The 21587-nt window shown below is 35.7% G+C and overlaps 1 long non-coding RNA gene across 1 annotated transcript; it reads right to left on the minus strand.

The window, feature by feature from the left end:
• Positions 1 to 12122: 12122 nt before the first annotated feature.
• LOC145661971 (uncharacterized) lies at positions 12123 to 21469 on the minus strand. The gene is made up of 3 exons (XR_014126922.1): positions 21294 to 21469; positions 16985 to 17000; positions 12123 to 12268 (listed from the first exon to the last, which is right to left on the minus strand). It is a non-coding gene; the product is annotated as an uncharacterized LOC145661971 (long non-coding RNA).
• Between the last annotated feature and the right edge of the window lie 118 nt (positions 21470 to 21587).

A 21587-nucleotide genomic window follows, 5' to 3' on the forward strand; every position in this document is an offset into this window, starting at 1 on the left:
TCTGTGAGAAGGAGATCAATAATCACAGAAAAAAATACTACGGTAATTTATATTTATGAATAATAATAATGCTATCTGTGAGTGTGCCGCTAGAATTCAAGTTAAACCCGTAGTGTGCCGCAAATTGCAAAAGGTTGGGAAACCCTGACTTACATATGTAAAGAATGTTTGTACTTATGTTCACTGGCGCAAATCCCGGGGGACGAGGGGGACATGTTTCCCCAATCTTGGACCTAGAGGGACTGTCCCCCCAATAATCTGACAAAAAGTGCTTTTTGGGATAAGTGTCATGATTTGTGTCCGACTGCCACAAACGAATGTAAGATGAAATTGATTTCTTTTGGCTTTTCCATTTTTAAAAAGGAATCGTATTCTGTAGTATTTCAAACTCAAGTTCGTGCTATAGTACGTTTAGTAGTCTCATCAATATGTATTAATTCCACTTCCACTACTTTGGCACAAATTGCAATAAATGCCAGAGGAGGATATGCCTCTCTCCTCATGCTGGAAAGTTGTCTCAGCTGTAGGTATGGGCACAAATTCCGGGGAAATGTGGAAACATGTCCCCCCAACATTGGAACAGGAGGCTCTCCTAATAATCCGATTTGAAAAGTGCTTTTTGAAGATAAGTGTGATGATTTGTGTCCGACTGCTACAAAGGAAAATGAGATGAAATCTGTTTCTCTTGGTTTTTCCATTTTTAATGAAAATGAACTGCGATTGTGCGTGCGACTTTGCGTGACGTAACCTGATACGAAATATTATCTCCTCCTCTCCCCTGGGCCCTAGCACACGAAGAATATATAGACTATCCAATGTCAGTAGAACCCATCTTTTCAGTAAATGCGCATTTAATCTAATCGGAATGAAATAACTACACAAAATTTCGCAGATATCAGACGGGAAAGTTCCAAAACTTTTAGAACAAAGAAACGCGACTTTTTGAAAGCTAAAATTAAGGAACTTGAAGATAATAGTAAAAATAAAAACATCCGGGACATGTATAAGGGGATCAGCGAATTTAAGAACGGCTATCAACTTCGCGCTTATATATTAAAGAAATCTGATGGTACAGTTCACACTGATACGGATAGTGTCTTAAATAGATGGAAAGATTTCTTTGACGATTTGCTTAACACGCAACCAAAAACTAGTGTGCGTGGAGAAAAGGAGATACACACCGCAGAACCGTATATTCCAGAACCCAACCGAATAGAAGTAGACACCGCTATAAAGAAATTAAAGAAACACAAATCTCCGGGTGTAGATGAAATTCCGGCTGAGTTAATTTTAGCTGGAGGCAAAAAATTGTGGAACAAGATACACAAACTCATTCTCCTTATCTAGAACAAGGGAGAATTGCCACAAGAGTGGAAAGAATCAATCATTGTTCCAATTCACAAGAATAGCGACAAAACTGACTGTAATAATTATCGAGGCATTTCTCTTCTGTCAACAACCTATAACAAGGAGATGCGTTGTCGCCATTATTATTTAACTTTGATCTGGAATACGCTATAAGAAAAATCAAAGATAGCAACCAGGGCCTAGAGTTGAACGGTATTCACTAGGTTATGGCATATGCTGATGATGTAAATTTAATAGGAAATGATAGGAGAACAATAGAAAGAAATGCAGAGATCTTATTAAACCCTTGCAGCGACATAGGTTTAGAAGTAAGTGCAGAGAAAACTAAATACATGGAAGTGCGTCGGGAACGTAATACGGCAAATTATGGATGCGTCAAAATAATAAATAATACTTTTGATAAAGTGGATACTTTCAAATACCTAGGATCAATATTAACAGAGGAAAATCATATTCACGAAGAAATTAAATGTCGACTAAAAGCAGGGAAGTCGTGTTACTATTTGGTTCAAAATCTCTGTCTATCGAAAAATCTGAAGCTTAAAATATATAAAACGATAATTATGCCTATTGTTCTGTATGATTACGAAACGTGGTTGCTTACTCTGAGGGAAGAACTTAGACTGAAAGTATTTGAGAACAAGATCCTGAGACGAATATTCGGACCCAAGAAGGAAGGGAATGGAGAACGGCGGAAACTTCATAACGAGGAACTACATAATTTATACGGTTTTCCCAATATCGTTAGGGTCGTCAAGTCTAGGAACCTTAGGTGAGCAGGTCATGTAGCTAGAATGGAAGAAAGTAGAAACGCTTGCAAAGTCTTGACTGGAAGACCAATCGGAAACCGACAATTAGAAAGACCTAGCCGGAGATGGGAGGACAATATTAAGATGGATCTCGCAGAGAATGGAATACAAAGTAGAAACCGGATGCAATTAGCTAAGGATAGAATCAGTGGAGAGCTTTTGTGAACGCGGCATTGAACCTCCGGGTTCCATAGGCCATAGAATTAGTTGGTTAGTTAGAATTAGTATTATCAGCCTAGGTATCTACTCATACTTCGTAAGCTAACTAACTTTATGGCCTATGGAACCCGGAGGTTCACTGCCGCGTTCACACAAGCTCTCCAATGACTTCTGTCTTTAGCCCAATTGGATCCAGTTTCTACTTTGTATTCTAATTTTGCGAGAGGCATCTTAATATTGTCTTCCCATCTGCGCCTAGGTCTAACTAATTGTCGTTTTCCGATTGGTCTTTCCGCTAACACTGTGAAAGCGTTCCTACTTTCTTCCATTCTGGCTAAATAACCTGCCCACCTAAGCCTCCTAGACTTGACGCCCCTAACAATGTTTGGTAACCCGTATAATTTATGTAGTTCCTCGTAATGAAGTTTCCGCCATTCCCCATTCCCGTTCCTCTTGGGTTCGAATATTCGTTTGAGCATCTTCTTCTGAAATACTTTCAGTCTATGTTCTTCCCTCAGAGTAAGCTACCATGTTTCAAAACCATACAGAACAACAGGTATGATTATCGTTTTATATATTTTAATCTTCTTCGACAGAATTAGCGACGACAAGAGATTTTGAACTGAATAATAACACGAATTCCTTGCTTTTAGTCGACATTTAATTTCTTCGTGAATATGATTTTCGTCTGTTAATATTGATCCTAGATATTTGAAAGTATCCATTTTGTCAAAAGTATTATTTAATATTTTAACGCATTCATAATTTGCCGTATTACGGTCCCGACGCACTTCCATGTGTTTAGTTTTCTCTGCACTTACTTCTAAAACCATTATCCCGGCAAAAGTTTAATAAGACCTGTGCATTTCTTTTTATAGTTCTCATATCATCCCCTATTAAATTTACATCATCAGCGTACGCATAACCTGGTGAACACCGTTCAGCTCTAGGCCCTGGTTGCTATCTTTGATTTTCCTTATAGCGCATTCCAGGACAAAGTTGAATAATAAAGGCGACAATGCATCTCCTTGTTTGAGACCATTCTCGACGTGAAAGCTCTTGGCCAAAAATTTTCCTACCCGGACATAGTTTCGGATTCATTTAAACATGCCTTAATTGATCTAATTAGCATTTTCGGCATTCCAAATTCTGTAAGAACGTTGTATAATGTTTCTCTCCTAACCGAGTCGTAAGACTTTCTAAAATAAATAGTTCATGTACCGTGCTACGTTATTCCCACTTGTTTTCGAGTACTTGCCGAATGGTAAATAGTTGGTCGCTAGTTGACAGACTTCGTCTAATTCCACACTGATAATCTCCAATAATTTCATCTGCGTATGGGGTCAAACTTGCTAATACAATGTTTGAAAATATTTTATAGGATGTTGACAAAAGAGAGATGCCTCAATTATTACTACAGACAGTTTTGTCGCCTTTCTTTTGGATTGGAACAATGATTGATTCTTTCCACTCTTGTTGCAATTCTTCCTTGTTGTAGATAAGGAGAATGAGTTTATGTTTTTTGTTCCACAATTATTCGCCTCCAGCTAAAATTAACTCATCCGGAATTTCGTTTATACCCGGAGAGATTTCTACTTCTATTCGGTTGGGTTCTGGAATATACGGTTCTGCGGTGTGTATCTCCTTTTCTCCACGCACACTAGTTTTTGGTTGCGGGTTAAGCAAATCGTCAAAGAAATCTTTCCATCTATTTAAGATGCTATCCGTATCAGTGTGAACTGTACCATCAGATTTCTTTAATATATAAGCGCGAAGTTGATAGCCTTTCTTAAATTCGTTGATCCTTTTATACATGTCCCGAATGTGTTTATTTTTACTATTATCTTCAAGTTCCTTAATTTTAGCTTTCAAAAACTTGCGTTTCTTTGTTCTAAAAGTTTTGGAAGTTTCCCGCCTGTTGTCTACGTAATTTTGTGTAGATATTTCATTCGGAGTTTGTAGGCAACGTAATTTTGCCTGTTTCGTCTTCTCTGCTAGTTCGAACCATGGTTTGTTCCTACGTATTTCCGCGTGTCCTAATTTTTCTTTTGAGAGGGGATGCTTGGTAAGCAAAGAAAATAATTCAATTGCTGGAAAATTTTTCTCCATAATCTTAGGGTTACATCTATTAACTAAAGCGTATATGACATGCGTCAGATTTCTGTAAAGATTCCTGTAATATTATTGAGATTATCATCATTTTGCTCAAAGAGTATTGTTGCGCCATACATAATTGATATTCTTTCTTCATAGTTTTGGGGAAGTCATTATTTATATTATTACAAAACAATTTTAACGTGGATGTTTTTGGATGCCTAATTAAAAACATACCAATTATAAGTATGCATGTATTCAGATTTCAGGATGTGTTCACGGCAGTGATTTGTAATACTGATATGCACTACTACTTCATCTACATCGCCTAATATATAATATACTCTACAACAGTTGATCAGATTCATCTACCGTAATATGAGTTTCATCTCCCTTCTCTAGAATAAGCCTCCAATCTGCCCACCTCCCAATGTTAAAGACAACCAATGGCGTATTTAGGATTTTGTTTCGAGGGGCTATGCTCAACACAAAGAAGGAAGTGGGCAATTGCTCACCTGAGTTTGACAATTAAATATATTTTAATTTATGTATAAATAGAAGTTACAATGCCAAGAATTGCAGACCGATAAATCCTATATGACATAATACAAAAATTTAGGAATGAATCTAACCCTTTATTCTATTCATATAAGAAAAAGGAAACATCCTCTTGGCCTTCCTAATTTACCGGGCTAATTATTCTCCCGTTTTGGTTTTCTTTAATTCAAACATTCCCTTCTTTTAAAAATAATTCCCCTCGTTTACCTTTATTTTGAATATTCTCGCGCAAATAGCAGCTTCAATGTGTCTCTTCACTCTTCTCACTTTCATACCTTCATTCTCACTGTCGCACAGTGGGGCCAAACCATGCAATTCTTAGCAAAAACTCGAAGAATGAAGTCCAAGACTGACTCGATATAGTTTGTTATAATGAAACCTTAATAGTGTACACACAAAATAGTGTGCAGGAAAAGAAGTGACAGCAGTTTACAATGAACTCATGGAATGTGTAAATTTGGTTATCCGCCGAAGTGTTTAGTGACAGAAGATAGGAAATTGACTTTGAATGCGACTATTCCTACATTGCTTGTAGATATTCAGTGGCTGATAAACATAGTGACACGACCGACTTGTATGTATCGTATTGTATATTTAAAATGTTCATGTGATGTGTAGTCAATAATCATATGTGAAATGATGCTAATATCATTATCATATCCGTATGATAATCCCCTACTTAATATTTGGAAAATGCTGTGGTGCTGAAAGTTTATAAACTGTGGTCAAACGATATAATGGCATTTTAGTTGAAAATATGGCATAATATGTCTGTGATTTTTTAATATGTCGTAACAGAAACATTGTTTTTACTGTATGCAAAGAGACAACCTGCACATATTTGTACTTTTGGGAAATACAGCGCATGAAAATGTTTGAGGAAAACCGCATTCTGGTTGCAATGCTGCTTTTGAATTGAGCTGGGATAAATATGGAAGCAAGTGTTAGGTTATTAGGCGCATGATCCCATGCACGCAGTGACAAAGTTGAATATAGGTCGATTCTGGGAGTTTTGCCCCCAAGACCAATCTTGTTTCCTACATGTAGTCATACTTCTCTGGCATTCACCAATAGAACTGAACTCTAGTGAAACATATTTGATTAATGGTGGCGACATTTTGTAACGTCAATGCTAAACAATCTATGGACTATAAGGTAGAACCATGTTAAAAATGGTGTTGATCAATTCAGTATTGTTTTTTGTGATGCCTGCTCGGAAGTGACTTTGGAATTAATTGTAATGAGCCTCCGCTCGCTCCAGCTCACAGTGTTGCAATCAAGCTTTGAAATGAGCTCACGTAATGCACGATGCAATATATGAAACAACCTGAACAGGTTACTGGTGCTTGTACATCATAATATGTTTAATATATCTGATAATATTTTCATATCGAGAATTTCATATGAAATAATTTTTACGTATTGAGGCGTCCTTGCATCTTCATTGTCATAACGAATCCTCCAGAACTTTGAAATAATTTTGAGAAGCAAGAACTTTCTTCAATTTTATTACTATTCAGTTGTAAAATGAATAAGTACACTTTTTTCCTTTCATACATAAGAATGTAAGCCAATCTTAAATTGCCAAATCAAAACATATTGCCCACGTGTTTGTTTATGCCAATCATATAATCTGGTACAGGTGCGAAAATAAACAATACTTCCTTTTTGATGTAAAACTCTATGTTTTCGATGAAACAATGTCGAAATAACATTATTGTAGCCACTGCATACACCGAACTAATTAATTGTCTTTCAATTTTCTGGTTCATATTACGAATTCTTATTTTTGCCAAGAATTCAGTGCTTTGGCCCCACTGTGCTTCGTGATTAACCCGATTGGTTAGAAAAGCGTTTTGAACTAACGAGGAAGGTCCATAAACCGTGAGAGTTGAATTTTGACGAAAATTAGTGACAAGATTCAGTTCGAGTTGCTAAGTACCGTAGTAATAGTCACTCGATGCGCAAATGCTTCGTTGAGCTGCTACACCGACGCCATCTTGAAATCCAATAGGCAATTTCCAAAAATACCCTTTTGACACAAAATGAAAAAGCTTTTGATAGATCTGACTTCAGTATTGTAAACCAAGGTAAAGCATCTATATGTGGGAGTACTTCCAGTGATCGTCATGATCGCCATCTTGTAAGGCGCCATATTGAATCGCCGTCAAATATGATAAATGGCAAGGGGATCATGTGGGGTATCAAATAGCACTGCAATTTACTCCTAAATCCATTTCCGCAACCAAGGTTTACATATCTGTTTTCACTTCAGAGTTAAGAGCTCTCTCGCTCACAGGAACATATAAAAACTGTGCAAGTAAAATTTGTGTTATGAAACGCAGTCGTGAGAGCACTTGCAGGATTGTAACCAATACAGTAGTAGACACTTGATCTACAATAGCCACTATACCAATCATATCTTGAGACTAGTAAGAGAAATCGTTAATTAAATTGAAATTCCTGTAGTGAAAAATGGAATAGCACTTTAACAAATTATACCTATTTCAAAGTGTGCTATATATATACATGAATCTATGTGTGTTGCGATTATGCATATTATACGCTGTAAGATAAGTTAGGTGCAACGGCACATATGACTTTACAAGAATATGTCTTGGTTATTAGAAAATTAATAGAAAAAATATTAGAAAAATAATATAAACTGATTCACATAAGCAAATATTAACCTACTAAACTTTTGCTCTTCAGTTGCTCAATAGTATGGGGCCTAAGCTATAGCTTGTTTAGCTTATACGTAAATCCGGTACTGCTGCCGAACATTTGTAAATGAACCAACTGTTGCTCCTGTGACGTACCCACATTTCTGCCATGCATATGCAAGCATGTCCTTTAGGACTGGTGCACAAAATTGATGATACACAACAGAATGCATTTTCATTATGAAACTTCTGCCATATAACTTGTACACTGAACAAGTGAACACTTGCTACAATTAGTTATTTATCACAGTTTTGATATGAAAACTAGTCTTGCCCTTCTTATAAGCAACTGTTTTATCCTTAAAGGTGGAAAGTTGCAGATATTTAATTATTTAATACTGAACGAAAAAGCAAGAAGGAGGCTTGTTTTATGGATTGCAACTTGGTAATGAATCTTGTAATAATCTTTATACCCATCTATTCTTAGCAGGTGTGTATGCATTCTCTTATCATTAATAACAGAACAGACACAAAAGAAGTGAATTCTAAGTTTCCAGGTGTATCTTCTAAGAATAGGTTGTGAACTGATAATTTAAATCCCCTTAATTGTTCAATGGGTCAGCAATAAATCGATTGTATTTAGATAAACTGGCAATAACTTCGTAATATGCACGGTAAATTATAGGTTGTCAAGTATGAGTATTGGAAAAGAACGTAATATTCTGCAACAATGATGATCTTTGCTTAGGGTTTCAAGATTGGAGAAGAAAACTTAACACATTAAAGCGGATCACGTAAAATTGCCTCAAATATATTTTTGGTTTGATTCAGTCCAACGTCCCACACTTATGCCTGCTATGCTAAAGGAGATGTGAACCTACTGATTATAGTGGAATCCGAAACATTTTGGTCGTTCAACTAATACTCACCAGTTTATATCATTTTTCTAATATATATCCGAACAATCCCTTTGGTATTCTCTGCTCGTCAGTTCTATTAGGAACGTGTTTCATCGACCAGCAGTCTATTCCATCGCACTTTGAAATAGGTATAACTTGTAGCATGATGCTATTCCATTTTTCACTACAAGAATTTCAATTTAATTAACGATTTCTCTTACTAGTCTCAAGCTATGATTGGTATAGTGGCTATTGTAATGCATTAACTACTACATTAATTAAAACCCTGCAAGTGCTCTAACGACCGTGTTTCATAACACAAGTCTAACTTACATAGTTTTTAAATGTTCCTGTAGGTAAGAGAGCTCTTAACTCTGAAGTGAAAACAGATATGTAAACGTTGGTTGTGGAAATGAGTTTATGAGTAAATTCCAGTGCTGTTTGATATACCCCACACGACCCCCTTACCATTTATCATGTTTGGCGGCGATTCAATATGGCGCCTTTCAAAATGGCGATCATGCTCTGGAAGTACTCCCACATATAGTTGCTTTACCTTAGTTTACAATACTAAAGTCAGATCTATCAAAAGCTTTTTTCATTTTTGTGCCAAAAGGGTATTTTTGGACATTGCCTATTGGATTTCAAGATGGCGTCGGTGTAGCAGCTCAACGAAGCATTTGCGCATCGAGTGACTATTACTACATTACTTAGCAACTCGAACTGAATCTTGTCACTAATTTTCGTCAAAATTCAACTCGCGCGGGTTATGGACCTTTCTCGTTAGTTCAAAACGCTTTTCTACCCAATCGGGTTAATCACGACGCACAGTGGGGCCAAAGCACTGAATTCTTGGCAAAAATAAGAATTCGTAATATGAACCAGAAAATTGAAAGAAAATCAATTAGTTCTGTGTATGTAGTGCTACAATAATGTTATTTCGACATTGTTTCATCGAAAACATAGAGTTTCACATCAAAAAGAAAGTATTCTTTTTATTCGCACGGTTTATGGACCTTCCTCGTAAGCAAACTCATCACTGTCAAAACGCCAAACACGACTTTGCTCGTTTGTGAGTTTGAAAATGCTTCGGCGTACACTGTAAGTCATTACTCGACACCTTGTATACCACATGTCATTAAGAAATCATCTATAATAACTCTTTAAGTAATAAGTAAAAACTTGTTGTGACACATTTAAACTCTTGAATTGCGAGCGAAGCGACCAAGAAAATATTTAAGAAATCTACGTATTTCATTGATAACCGACAGCAATATTTATCTAATAGGGCGCCAATACTTTCTGGAAGCGACTAGTCTTTAACTCATGTTCAACAATACTTTTTCTTTCTCATTGCTCGTTCGGCACCCCCTTCCTATCAGCGACCGGGGCGCGCGCCCAGCTGGCCCCCTTTTAGCTACGGCTCTGGGTGTATACCAATCTACAGGAGACTAAATTAAAAATAAATAGTACATAAGAAAGAGAAAGTTTGAATAGGTTTTGAATTTTAAAAAATATTTCAATACCACAATTTTCTCTATACTCATATTTATTCTAATAGAGTTCTGTCTCATGGATAGAACTTCTTGAACTAGCACACAGAATCAAAGCAGAAGTGAATATAACTTTTTTTTTATCATTTTCGCCAGCCTATAGCTCTAAAAGAAGGCACTTTCGATGGACATCTATTGGAAATGATTGATGTTTCTTAGTATAAGGAACCGCATTATGAAGTATCAGGGAGATGTTTCTATGCAGTTTGCATATGCCTACCATTGAATGATGGTAATCTCATTTGCGAGAAAGCAATAACATATTTGTCACACACAAAGAAATTAATTGAAAAGTTCCAATAATGTCTAAGTGGCGATCCTGGTGTATAGAAGAGTGTTGTTTAGTACTGAACCACTGTATTCATAATTTAAAAGATTCTAAACTACTGAACAAAACGTAAGAGATGTTCAATGGGTCCTTCTGATTTACATTTTCTTCATAAACCTTACCTACTTATAGGTACTGTATTTATTTAAAAAAGAAACGAACCAATGATCTAAAATACTAACAGTAGACATTTGAATGGTGCAAGTTCTTCTTTGAATGTGATTGAATAATCTATTTTTAGAAGTGAGGAGTGGTCAGGTTTGCTTCAACAATGCTACCGTAGAGTGGGGCTATTTTAACATTGGGGGTTACTTTCACATAGAGTGGGGCTACTTTGACATATGAGTGATTCTTCGTTTCTGTGAGCGTCGTTGCATCTCGACACACCTGCTTCAACCACTGGACGTGAGCGTGTATGGGTCGCTAAAGAAGTGGAGAGCCGTACTGAGTTCATGGCAGAAAAAGACTCGACGAAGCTGGTCGGTTCGCATGGAACAGTTCCCTGGTCTACTGTCCCGATTCATAGATTTCCTGTTTCCCACCCTAGACGAGAACCTGAAGTAAGGATTCCGCGCTACAGGTCTGGTTCCCCTCAACGTTGAAGCTCACTTCTCAAAGTTACCTAAAGAGCCCGATAGCACACAAGTCAAGTAAAATATAGACGCAAGTCTCCTGAAGTTTCTTTACATTTCCAGAGCGGGGCCAAGTACCAGATCTAGGACGAGTAGAGGGAAGCGAGGAAAAAATATCTTGGTTTCTCCTGGAAAGCGGTTGCTCCCACGGGAAGAAGAACCGGAAACTGGGACCAGATATGAGGGTGAAGTGGGAGACCTCGGAGAGCCCTTGGTGATAGAGAAAGTGGTAGTCGAGAAACCCCTGATAGAAGAACTAGAAATCGGACTACTATCATAGCTCCAAAAGAAACCCTACCAAGGAAAGAAAGCGAAGAAAATAAAAGGGTATGTCAAAAACACGTGTGTCATTTGTATGTGTGACTTTCGAAACTACAAAGGCGGAAAAGAGTGGATTATGTGTGTCAGGTGCGATGAGTAGGTGTGTGGGTTTTGCAATACTGGATCCACAAATCCACAATATGCTTGTTATGATTATCATGTGGGGGACTAAGGTTTTTATTCCCTTGTTACATGTAAAGGTATGTTAAAAGTAAAGCTTTAAGAAAAACTTGTATAATGGTGTAATGATGTAAAAAATACTCAATATTTCCTGGTAAAAAATTATACAGCATAGCTATATTACGCATGACCAACACGGTTTTACACTGGGTTTATGTTAATTCCGTGTTAAAGTAACCCCATACGTCGGGTAACTTTGACCTGAGGCAGCAAATGCATAAAGTGTCAAAGTAGCCCCACCCCAGGGGTTACTTAGACAGGTAATTCTTTAATTTTTCCCTCCGAAACTTACTTACAGAAACTTAAGTTCAGTAGTGGATGTGATAACTTAGACACCTATTGTTATGATGAGAATAGTAGCATTGACTGGTTGCAGCCAGTGCCCCTGTACACAACTACACACATAGTACAAAACCTGTCAAAGAAGCTCTTTTCTAAAACATCTACACGTTAAATGATGATTTACGAATATCACGTTGTATCTGAAACACTTCATTGCTTTACTAGAATATTAAACTAATAGGGTTGTAAAATATAAATAAAATCTACACTCCAATATAATAGAAAATATTAGTGCTTTATTTCCATAATTCTAATAGAAACATAATTTTGTATCAGCTGACTGGATGAAGTGCAGTTTGTGGTTGGAAACGTTTACTTCTTGCCTGCAACAGCAGTTCCAGAAGCTACGGCGGCTTGGGCATCTGGAAGAAAGAAATTTATATTTTAAATATATGAAGGTTTGAATATTACTTTTAGTAATACTAGAAGTAGCAAGCAATCATTTTGACTGCTTACTTAAAATGTTTTGCGATAACGTTCGGATTATTTCAAATACGATTTTCCTCTTTCATGACTTTTAAAATTTTTAAATAAGGTTTTCGAATGTAACTGTTTCGCAATTTAATTAATTTTGTGTGTGGCGCTACTGTCAGTTTTACCTAGAAGTACCAGGTAGTAATTAGGCTGCTTCCAGTTTTAGCGCGTATTGAAGCTTGTCTCATGTCAATTACGGCTCATGTATAGTACTATTTTATTTTAGGGTTATTAAATCGCCACTGCTAATATTTACAATGCTTTGAATTTCATACTCAATAGTGCAAATAGTCTCATGTACTTCTATAACACATGAAAATTAGAAACGCATATATACGCTATATGAGTATCAGATTTTTTTTTAGGAACTGGTAGTGTTGCATTGATTTGTAATGAAACCAGAAGACCTTCTTAGAATTTTGCAAGATTTCGCTAATGGTGAGTATGGTACATAAGGTGATAACGAATCATCGAAATAAGATTGGAATCCTGGTGTAAACACCATAGTATCAGGGCAAGAAGTTTCCGAATTCTCGCAAAGCATGGGTCAAGAAAGCATAAGTGTGGAAAATGTCTATAAGAGTTAGATGTTTTTGTATCTCTAGAAAGAACTAACTGGACAAGAGTTGAAACAGGACAGAGGGACATAGGTCTTGCATTCAAGCAGTGTGTTATTCGATAAATACCGGTTCCAAGAATATATGACGAGACCCGCGTTGTTGAAGATGAATATATTAGTGCTTCTCTTCTCTGATGAGAAAATGCTTCGATACATACAAAAATATACAATTTCCGAAGCTCATAGGCAAATGAAGATGTTTATTTAACAAGTAACTCTTTCTGAACTTGAAGATTTCTTAAGTCTTATTTACCGTGCGCCTTACTAGAGCTTCTGAAATCTCAATCAATTAGCTATGCAGCAAAAATCAAGGACCAGCATTCTACAGAAAAACAATGTCTAGGAAGAGTTTTTAAGAAAACAAAAGATATTTACGATTTGATGAGAAGTCAACGAGGTTAATGCGACTTCAAAGTGATAAATTTTCTTTGGCCTCAGATATATGGAACCCATTTATTAAAAACTCCAAGAGGTACTATAATGCCAATAAGAATGTTCTAGTAAATGAACAATTATACCCCATGAAAGCGAGATTAAATTTATTCAATATATCCCAATAAGCCAGACAAATTAGGAATTAAATTCTGGATGTTGGCTGATGTAAAATCTGAATACGTACTCAATGGATTTCCCTATTTAGGTAGAGACTTGGAGCGTCCTGTAGGAATGCAGTTAGATGAGCATGTTGTAAAAACGTCTGTTGATCCGTCCAACAACAAAGGCCTAAATATCACTTGAGATTTTTTTCCACGAAAAGAAATTTAGAAGAAACCCTGAAAATCAATTGTGTGAATTTAGTCGATACTCCCAAGCAAAATAGGAAGGAGCTTCCCAAGGAGAATCTCAACTAGAATAAAAGGAGTTATATCGTACTCATATATATCGTGATGAGTCTGGAAACGCCTTGACTGTATACAAATGCAAACGGTATAAGAGTATTCTTAATAGTATGCGTAAGTTCGTGACTATAACATCTACTCCAAAAAGGAGCCTGAAACAATTACATTTTATAAGAACTCCAAATATGAAGTACATGTAGAGCAAATGGTAATGAAACATACTGTCAGATGCAGTTGCAGAAGATGACCAATGTATGTCTTCTACAGGTATACGGACAAAATCTCGCGGCCGAAACATCGCCACCCAAAATCTCGCCGGCCAAAACCTCGCGGGACAAAATCTCGCCGGGCCAAAACCTCGCGTGGCCAAAACCTCGCCGCCCAAAACCTCGCGGGACAAAATCTCGCCGGGCTAAAACCTCGCGTGGCCAAAACCTCGCCGCCCAAAATCTCGCGGGACAAAATCTCGCCGGGCCAAAACCTCGCGTGGCCAAAACCTCGCCGCCCAAAACCTCGCGGGACAAAATCTCGCCGGGCCAAAACCTCGCCGCCCAAAATCTCGCCGTGCCAAAACCTCGCCGCGAATGAAACTTTTCTTTAAAATTTACCCAATGTGTTTCCTAATATGCAATTCCACATTACAAATAATAATAATAATAATAATAATAATAATAATAATAATAATAAGATACAAAACATCGTGTGCGTGGGCTTTCTCGGGTTATTCCCGTTTCCTCCCACTTTCTTTATTCGATCATTTCCTTCATCCTGGTCATCTACGTCTCCTTTAACCTATAGGACATAATCAAGGGACGTCGTAAAAACTCATATTATTTCATATTTTCATAAATATTATTAGATTTTTGTTAAAATTTTAAATTTTTGGATGTTCCAAAATTCACTAAACTAACCTCGTTAGTTGTCATTACTTTCCTTATGCAGACTTTCTTTCCCTATAACCAGTTTAAAAACATCCTGTCGCCCTACCTTCACATTGAAATCCTCTAATACAGAAATAGAATTTTCATATGGTATCACGGGACTTGGTCAAATACCCGTGATACTTCTTCTGAAACAGCGTCTTTTATACCGTCATCCTTATCATCTATTGGAACATTTACATTTTGGTCAGGCGAGATTTTGGGTATGGCGATATTTTGGGGCGCGAGGTTTTGGCCCGGCGAGATTTTGTCCCGCGAGGTTTTGGGCGGCGAGGTTTTGGCCACGCGAGGTTTCGGCCTGGCGAGATTTTGGGCCGCGAGGTTTTGGGAGGCGAGGTTTTGGCCAGGCGAGGTTTTGGTCCGCGAGGTTGTCGCCGCGAGGTTCTGGCCGCGAGGTTTTGTACCCAAACCTCTTCTACAATGTATATTGTAATTAGAGAAATAAACATAGCGTTTACATTATTTTAAAAATAATTATATAAAAATAGGTAATTGCACACTTCACACACACACACACACACAAGATATATATATATATGTATGTGTGTTTGTATGTGTCTGTTTATGTGAGCGAACGATTAAATATGTTTTGCAACAGCAAAAAATAAAATTTATAAGACCCCTCCCCCCCAAAAAAACAGAATCAGTCATTTTGACTGTTTGGTACTTCTCGGTATACACATTAGCCGGTACTTCTAGTGTTAAAATAGAAATGATTGTAAATATCCACATATTCGTCGAAGTCACCGGAATTTTTCAGGTAGCACTTCTTCAACATACAATATATTACACCCATGTGTTCATGGTGAAAGTAAATGTAATCAATGAAAAGAGTCAGTAATATAGTAAATACCATGAAATGTTCCCAGAAATTTCAATCTCATCAAGTAAATGAGTACATGAATATCAATAAAGCTGTGTGACTAGACGAACAGTTGCTTTAAAATACGTTGCTATTTGTAAATATTTGAATAGAAAGAAACAGCAATATGAATGGAATGAAATTTCTACCACTTATTTCTTGCATGAATATTTAGAAAGTGTTACATTTACTGAACGGCGCAACATATTTATCCGTCAAATTTAGTATGACTTGCAAATCTGCAAATAGGCCATCTAAAGTCGTACCATCAAATCAAACAGATGATGAATATGAGAGTATTGTTGGAAAAAATCCTGCCCACCCACTTGTTTTAAAAGGCCCATTTTGGCAATAATTTCTTTCAATAAAGATCCTAATTGGTCAAAGAAAATCGAAATTTGTTTGATTTAATTGCAAATGTGGATTAGAGTTCAGGATTACTTAAAGTGAGGTGAGTGGCCAAGATTTTTGAACAAGGTTGTACAAAAGGAACCATCTATCACGGTACTTCCATTGAATCCACTTAATATTGATCCTGTCTGTTAGGAGACCATGATAAATCATTTGTCAACAAAAACAGAATTCCATTGTGTTTGATAGGTTAAATGTTAAACATCTGTACGGACCAGGCAAGCAGCACTACAAGTCGTTCCTAAAAAAAGGTTTGCGTAATCCTATCAATCGTATCATCACTGTGTTGGAACTGAGAGAGATTTAGATCGGATGAATATGGAGTGACGTGTGGAAGTGACTGTTGATGTAATGAAGCCATACTTACATTATAATAATCTTAGAATCCTATTTATTAACTATTCCTTTATTCTCGCTTTTAATTTTAAGGTGCCATTGAAGTTTGCAACTTACAGAGGAAACTGGCCACCTTAGCCCTACTCAACTGGCTTAGTGGAACTACGTAGTTACGCCAGAGTAAATGGGCTAGAAGCTGCCTTTGGATACAACATTTAAGACATAAATTGGAGAGCAGCAATTCTTAATGATAGTTGTGTGAATATTTATAGCGAAACAAACACGAAACTGTTTTCAAACAATAAATTCCTCGTCAGTATTCTCATTTAACATTATAATTTAAAATAAATTACATAGATGTTTCTTTGCATTTGCTCTTAGTTTATAACATGGTTATATTCTCGTTTAAAAATCATAGATGAAAAGAGTTATTATAGCAAACAAATAAATGACTTCCAAATTACAGTTTATACCTACATATCCAAAATTGCTAAATGTAACCCAAAATTGCTAAATGTAACTAATTATTTGACACCAGTTACGAACAACTAATATTGATTTTAATAAATAAAATTAGAATCTTGTGGAATACTTACTAGCTACAGCGCTGATCTGAAAAAAAAATTACAAATAAATCATTAAATTATTTTTCATTCAGAAGTAAGTAGACAAACTAATATAAATACAAATACAAATATATTTCATATATATATTTTTAAAATCAAAAAATAGCAATAACTTTCTAAGAAAGTGCATTAAAATGGGAACTATTGGTAGCATTTATTGAGCATCGTTTAAACCTCTATTGTGTGATCTGCTTGTGACAAAAGAAAAATATATATATTGAAAATTGTCAATTGGAATAATCTGAAGGTCAAACTTGGGATTTCTGGATTACCATTCAATGCACGGAATTATTTCCTAATGACTTGAATAGTAGATATTCCAACATCCGTTCAAAAGGTTTTAATTTTAAGGTAAGAAGACAAAGGTCAAAATGAAATTTCATAAAATTAGAAACTTCAAAAGGAGTTAAAAAGGTAGTATTGAAACTAGATTGGATATGAGTAGTTTAAATCTTTTCATGTACTTTCTACTAATTGGGATAGATTTTCATCCATAATTAACATAAGCCATTAGATTGGAATATCAAAGGGGTACTTAAGAAATACATTTTCTTACCTCAATATATTTGGAAAATTAATACTCTCTTTTTTATAATATAAAATAAATTTTCGTGTTCTACGGGTAGGATAGAAATTGATAAAATTCTACCTTAAAGTTTTTTTCTTTTAAATTTAGAAAACCTCAAATCGTACATTGATAGAGAAAGCAATTCTAAAATTATTAAATTTTTAAGATTCAATATTTGAAATTAGATTAGTTGTGTTCATCTATTTAGACTATTCCTCATAAAATAATTTGAAATTACGCTTATGTGTACTGAAAATAAAATGTAATAATTTTTTGGACTTCTTTCTTTTTCAATACTAGTAGACCATTATCAATGTTCTTTCAATGTTGATTCCTATTTTCACTATGATCAGAAATTTTCGTCTGATCTAGTCGTCAGTTTTGAAAACCAGGTTCCACAATAATGCAAATTAAGTTTGATATAAGCTATATACTGCACGTTTCTGCCTTAAATTATAGTTTATGGTGTAATTTAAATATTTAAATAGAATTACATTTAATTTAATCTATTTCAGGTTTAAAATAATTTGGAAACTTCGAGCTGTATGAAAAATTTATTATCATTACTTTTTAATCCAAGCAAGTACATGAAAATCAGATTTACTGAGAGATATAAATTGGAAGTATCTAAAAAAAAGTGTTAGTTTCGACTTGTATATCAAATTGTCATGGCAACCTGGACTTTTGGAACTATGGTCTAGAGTTTTACCTAATCCAGAACCAAAAGTAGGAGAGCTTAAGTTTATGTATTTGATTTTGGTGAGCTCTTTAAAAGAAACTTCAATTTGAGGACTGGAGTTTCCTACAGCTGGTGAAAGGTACTGCGTATAATATATGGTGACATAATTACTACAGCGTATTAACCCTGGTCTGAGGTTTTACCTAACCCCTAAAATAATTTTGTCTAACTTAATCTTTTAACCCATTAACGCCGAAATTATTTTTTGTTTTTATTTTCGGTGAAATTTGTAATTTTGAGTTATTTAGGTGTAAAGACCATTTACGAGAAATTTTGAGTTCGTGACGTAAGCGGTGTTGTTGGGTGCCCCGTGATCATATGAACACGCTAGGCGTTTAAGTACTTTCGTATATCATGATTAAGTGGATGCCGTGTTAAATTATTAACACATATGGAAAAGAAAAGAGACATTTATTGTCTTAGAAATTGTTACACTTTAGAAGACAAAAATAAACACAGTATTTGGACTATGGAATTGTCAGGTTATGGAGCCCAATATCTATGGGACTTTATGGAAATTGAAAAAAATGGTAGGCGCACAAACCCATGCTACATTTGAAACATTTTGTAGGTACTGTGTTCGAACACAGTGTACTTGCACAACGTTTACGCTTAGACCGAACAACTAAGTGGTTTCTCCCATAAAGACAAACGCCATCCCTTACATGGTGTTGTTGACTGCTGGACTCAGAAATATCTGGAAGCCCTGCATCTAATAGAATGGCATTATAATTTTGCAAATAAGTTTCTACATTATGACTTGCAAATTCTAAGTGTGAGATGCCTATTCTGGCTTTCCTCAACATTAACCATGCGATTCCTGCGATACATCAATCATCCAAGAGAGAGGACTTGATTCTAATTCTATAATATGAGATACCCTGGTCCATTTGATCAGTAAGTTTCATGTGCTTGCTAATATTCTCCGAATTCATACGAACGAGTACTTTCTATTTTCATTTTGGAAATTTTGCTCATTAAAAACAGGTTGAACTCCGTTACACGTAATGCAGTTGTAACGACAGAGTTGTTACATCATCTTCACCAAGTCGAGTATTATCTGTAAAAACAACTTCAGCATGACTGGTAAGTTGGCGCCCTGTAATTTTGTCCATTTCCATCCCCCTTTACCGAATCTTCATCCGAAAAGACGTTAGGTCTCGGAGGTTCAGCATGTCTTGCATGTCATGCACGTCATCCGATTTTAAAATATCAAGAATTTGTTCAAGTGAAAGACCTGTGCATCTAACGGGAAAACCATACAATTACCAGTAACAGGAGTTGCAAAATAATAATAATAATAATAATAATAATAATAATAATAATAATAATAATAATAATAATAAAGTAAAAAGAATAGAGTAAGTCAACTGAAAGCATGTACAAACTGTTCTAAACTGATATACCTGCAAAATTGTACTGTATTATTGACACCTATACGTACGTACGTAAGAGAGAAGAAGCTACTTAAACGCCTTGCGTGTTCATATGATCACACAGATGGAAAACGTCAATGGCCATGACCCAAATATTTTCAGATGAGTGAAATGTAATCTGTAACAACTTTTGACATCTCTAAAACATAAGCCAGCCGAAAATAACTTGAAAGAATAAGATATAAGATTGTTTTATAATACTTACTGCGAGGACGATACCATTTTTCTTGTATTTCTGGCGCGTTGCGGGTATCTGTACCTCTATGTTACATTCACGCCACAATGTGGAATTTGTTTTGCTTGTATATCGTTAACAGAACCTTCTCCTAGTAGTCAACACACAAAGCGTAAAGAAATCACGGAAAGTATGTTATACAAGGCTTATTTTCATAAATACTAACTGCTGTGATCATATGATTACGCACGGCGTTAATGGGTTAATTACCGCAGTAGTAATAATAGGTAATAGCAACTGAATGCTCTTTGACTGTCATATTCCCTGCGAATTTTCCTTATTCTTTTGTACTTTGAAGTATATCATTTCTTTCCTGCACTGCTGATACATGAGACGTCGGCCCACAGTTTAAGATATAATCCGTACTACCATAATATACTCAACTTTATTGCTCTTGTACTCAGAATCGAACTCGAGACACCAAACTACATACACTGGAAGTAGCTTCTGACGATATGTTTTACCTGCTGAGGTAATGACATACTTTAAAATAGGTCACGATGGACATGTGGAATGACTATCACGTAGCTTAAGATCCTAATTTTATCCTATGGGATCACTTAAAGATAGAATTTTATGAAGAAATATTAGGATTTTGGGAAATATGCGAAGTAACTAGGTAAACTCCCTACACCTATGTACTTTATAGGTAATGCAAGATGACACAAACTGTTTGGAAAAAATAATAAAATCTTCACATTGTATTTTTGTAATGAAAAGGTTAACAAAATACTTTGATTAACGAACCTCATGTTGTCACTCAAAGAAATCGACTAAAAGTCAGTTGCAAGAGAAGTCCAAAAGACAGAGAATCCAGGTTTATTGGGATTGTTTTTATAATGCTTTCATATTTTATTGGAAACTCTCATTTGCCAGAAAGGTGTAAGTGTAAGTAATTACAAAGTGGATTACCAAAGCCTTGGAGAGATTTTGGGATAGATAGAGCTAATTGTAGAAACATTGTCGATGTCTAAAATAAATAGAATATAAAGTTATGTATTCATACTAAACATTCTACTGATTCATATCTTATTCGAAGTACAGTTCTCTATTTAAAGCCCAAATAGTAAGGTTTCCTACATACAATTACTAGAATATAATCATTTGAAGAGAGTGGTTAGCTAGGATTTCTGAAGAACCTTGGACTTCGTACAGCAACAAATTTGCACCTATTTAGGCATTTATACGTTCAAATACTGTCTTCAACAATCTACTTAAACTATCTAATGTGGTACGCACTTTAAAATAAACAGTTTTAACATATTCTATGTTTAAACACCAGAAAAACAACAAATACGTACGGAGCAAACGACCATCATGACGGCAAGTAGGAAGTACTTCATGTTGGTGATTTTAGGTGTTAGCGGTAGCTGTAAGTAGTCAGAACAGAAGTGCAAGAGTGACGAACTCTCGTAGAGTGTGGCTTATATACTAATTGACTAAAACCATTAAGAAGTTGCGATTTTTCTTATTCATTCGCTCATAACTCGGTGTGTAAAAGATACGAAAGAAACAGTTTGCTATTCTACTTCTTTTAATGGGTAATAACTCTTAAAGTTTACGGTATACTTAAAAAAATACTGCACTGTTTTTAT

The sequence above is a fragment of the Thermobia domestica genome, chromosome 10 (genome assembly GCF_964235325.1).
Source record: "Thermobia domestica chromosome 10, izTheDome1.hap1.1, whole genome shotgun sequence".
NCBI lineage: Eukaryota > Metazoa > Arthropoda > Insecta > Zygentoma > Lepismatidae > Thermobia > Thermobia domestica.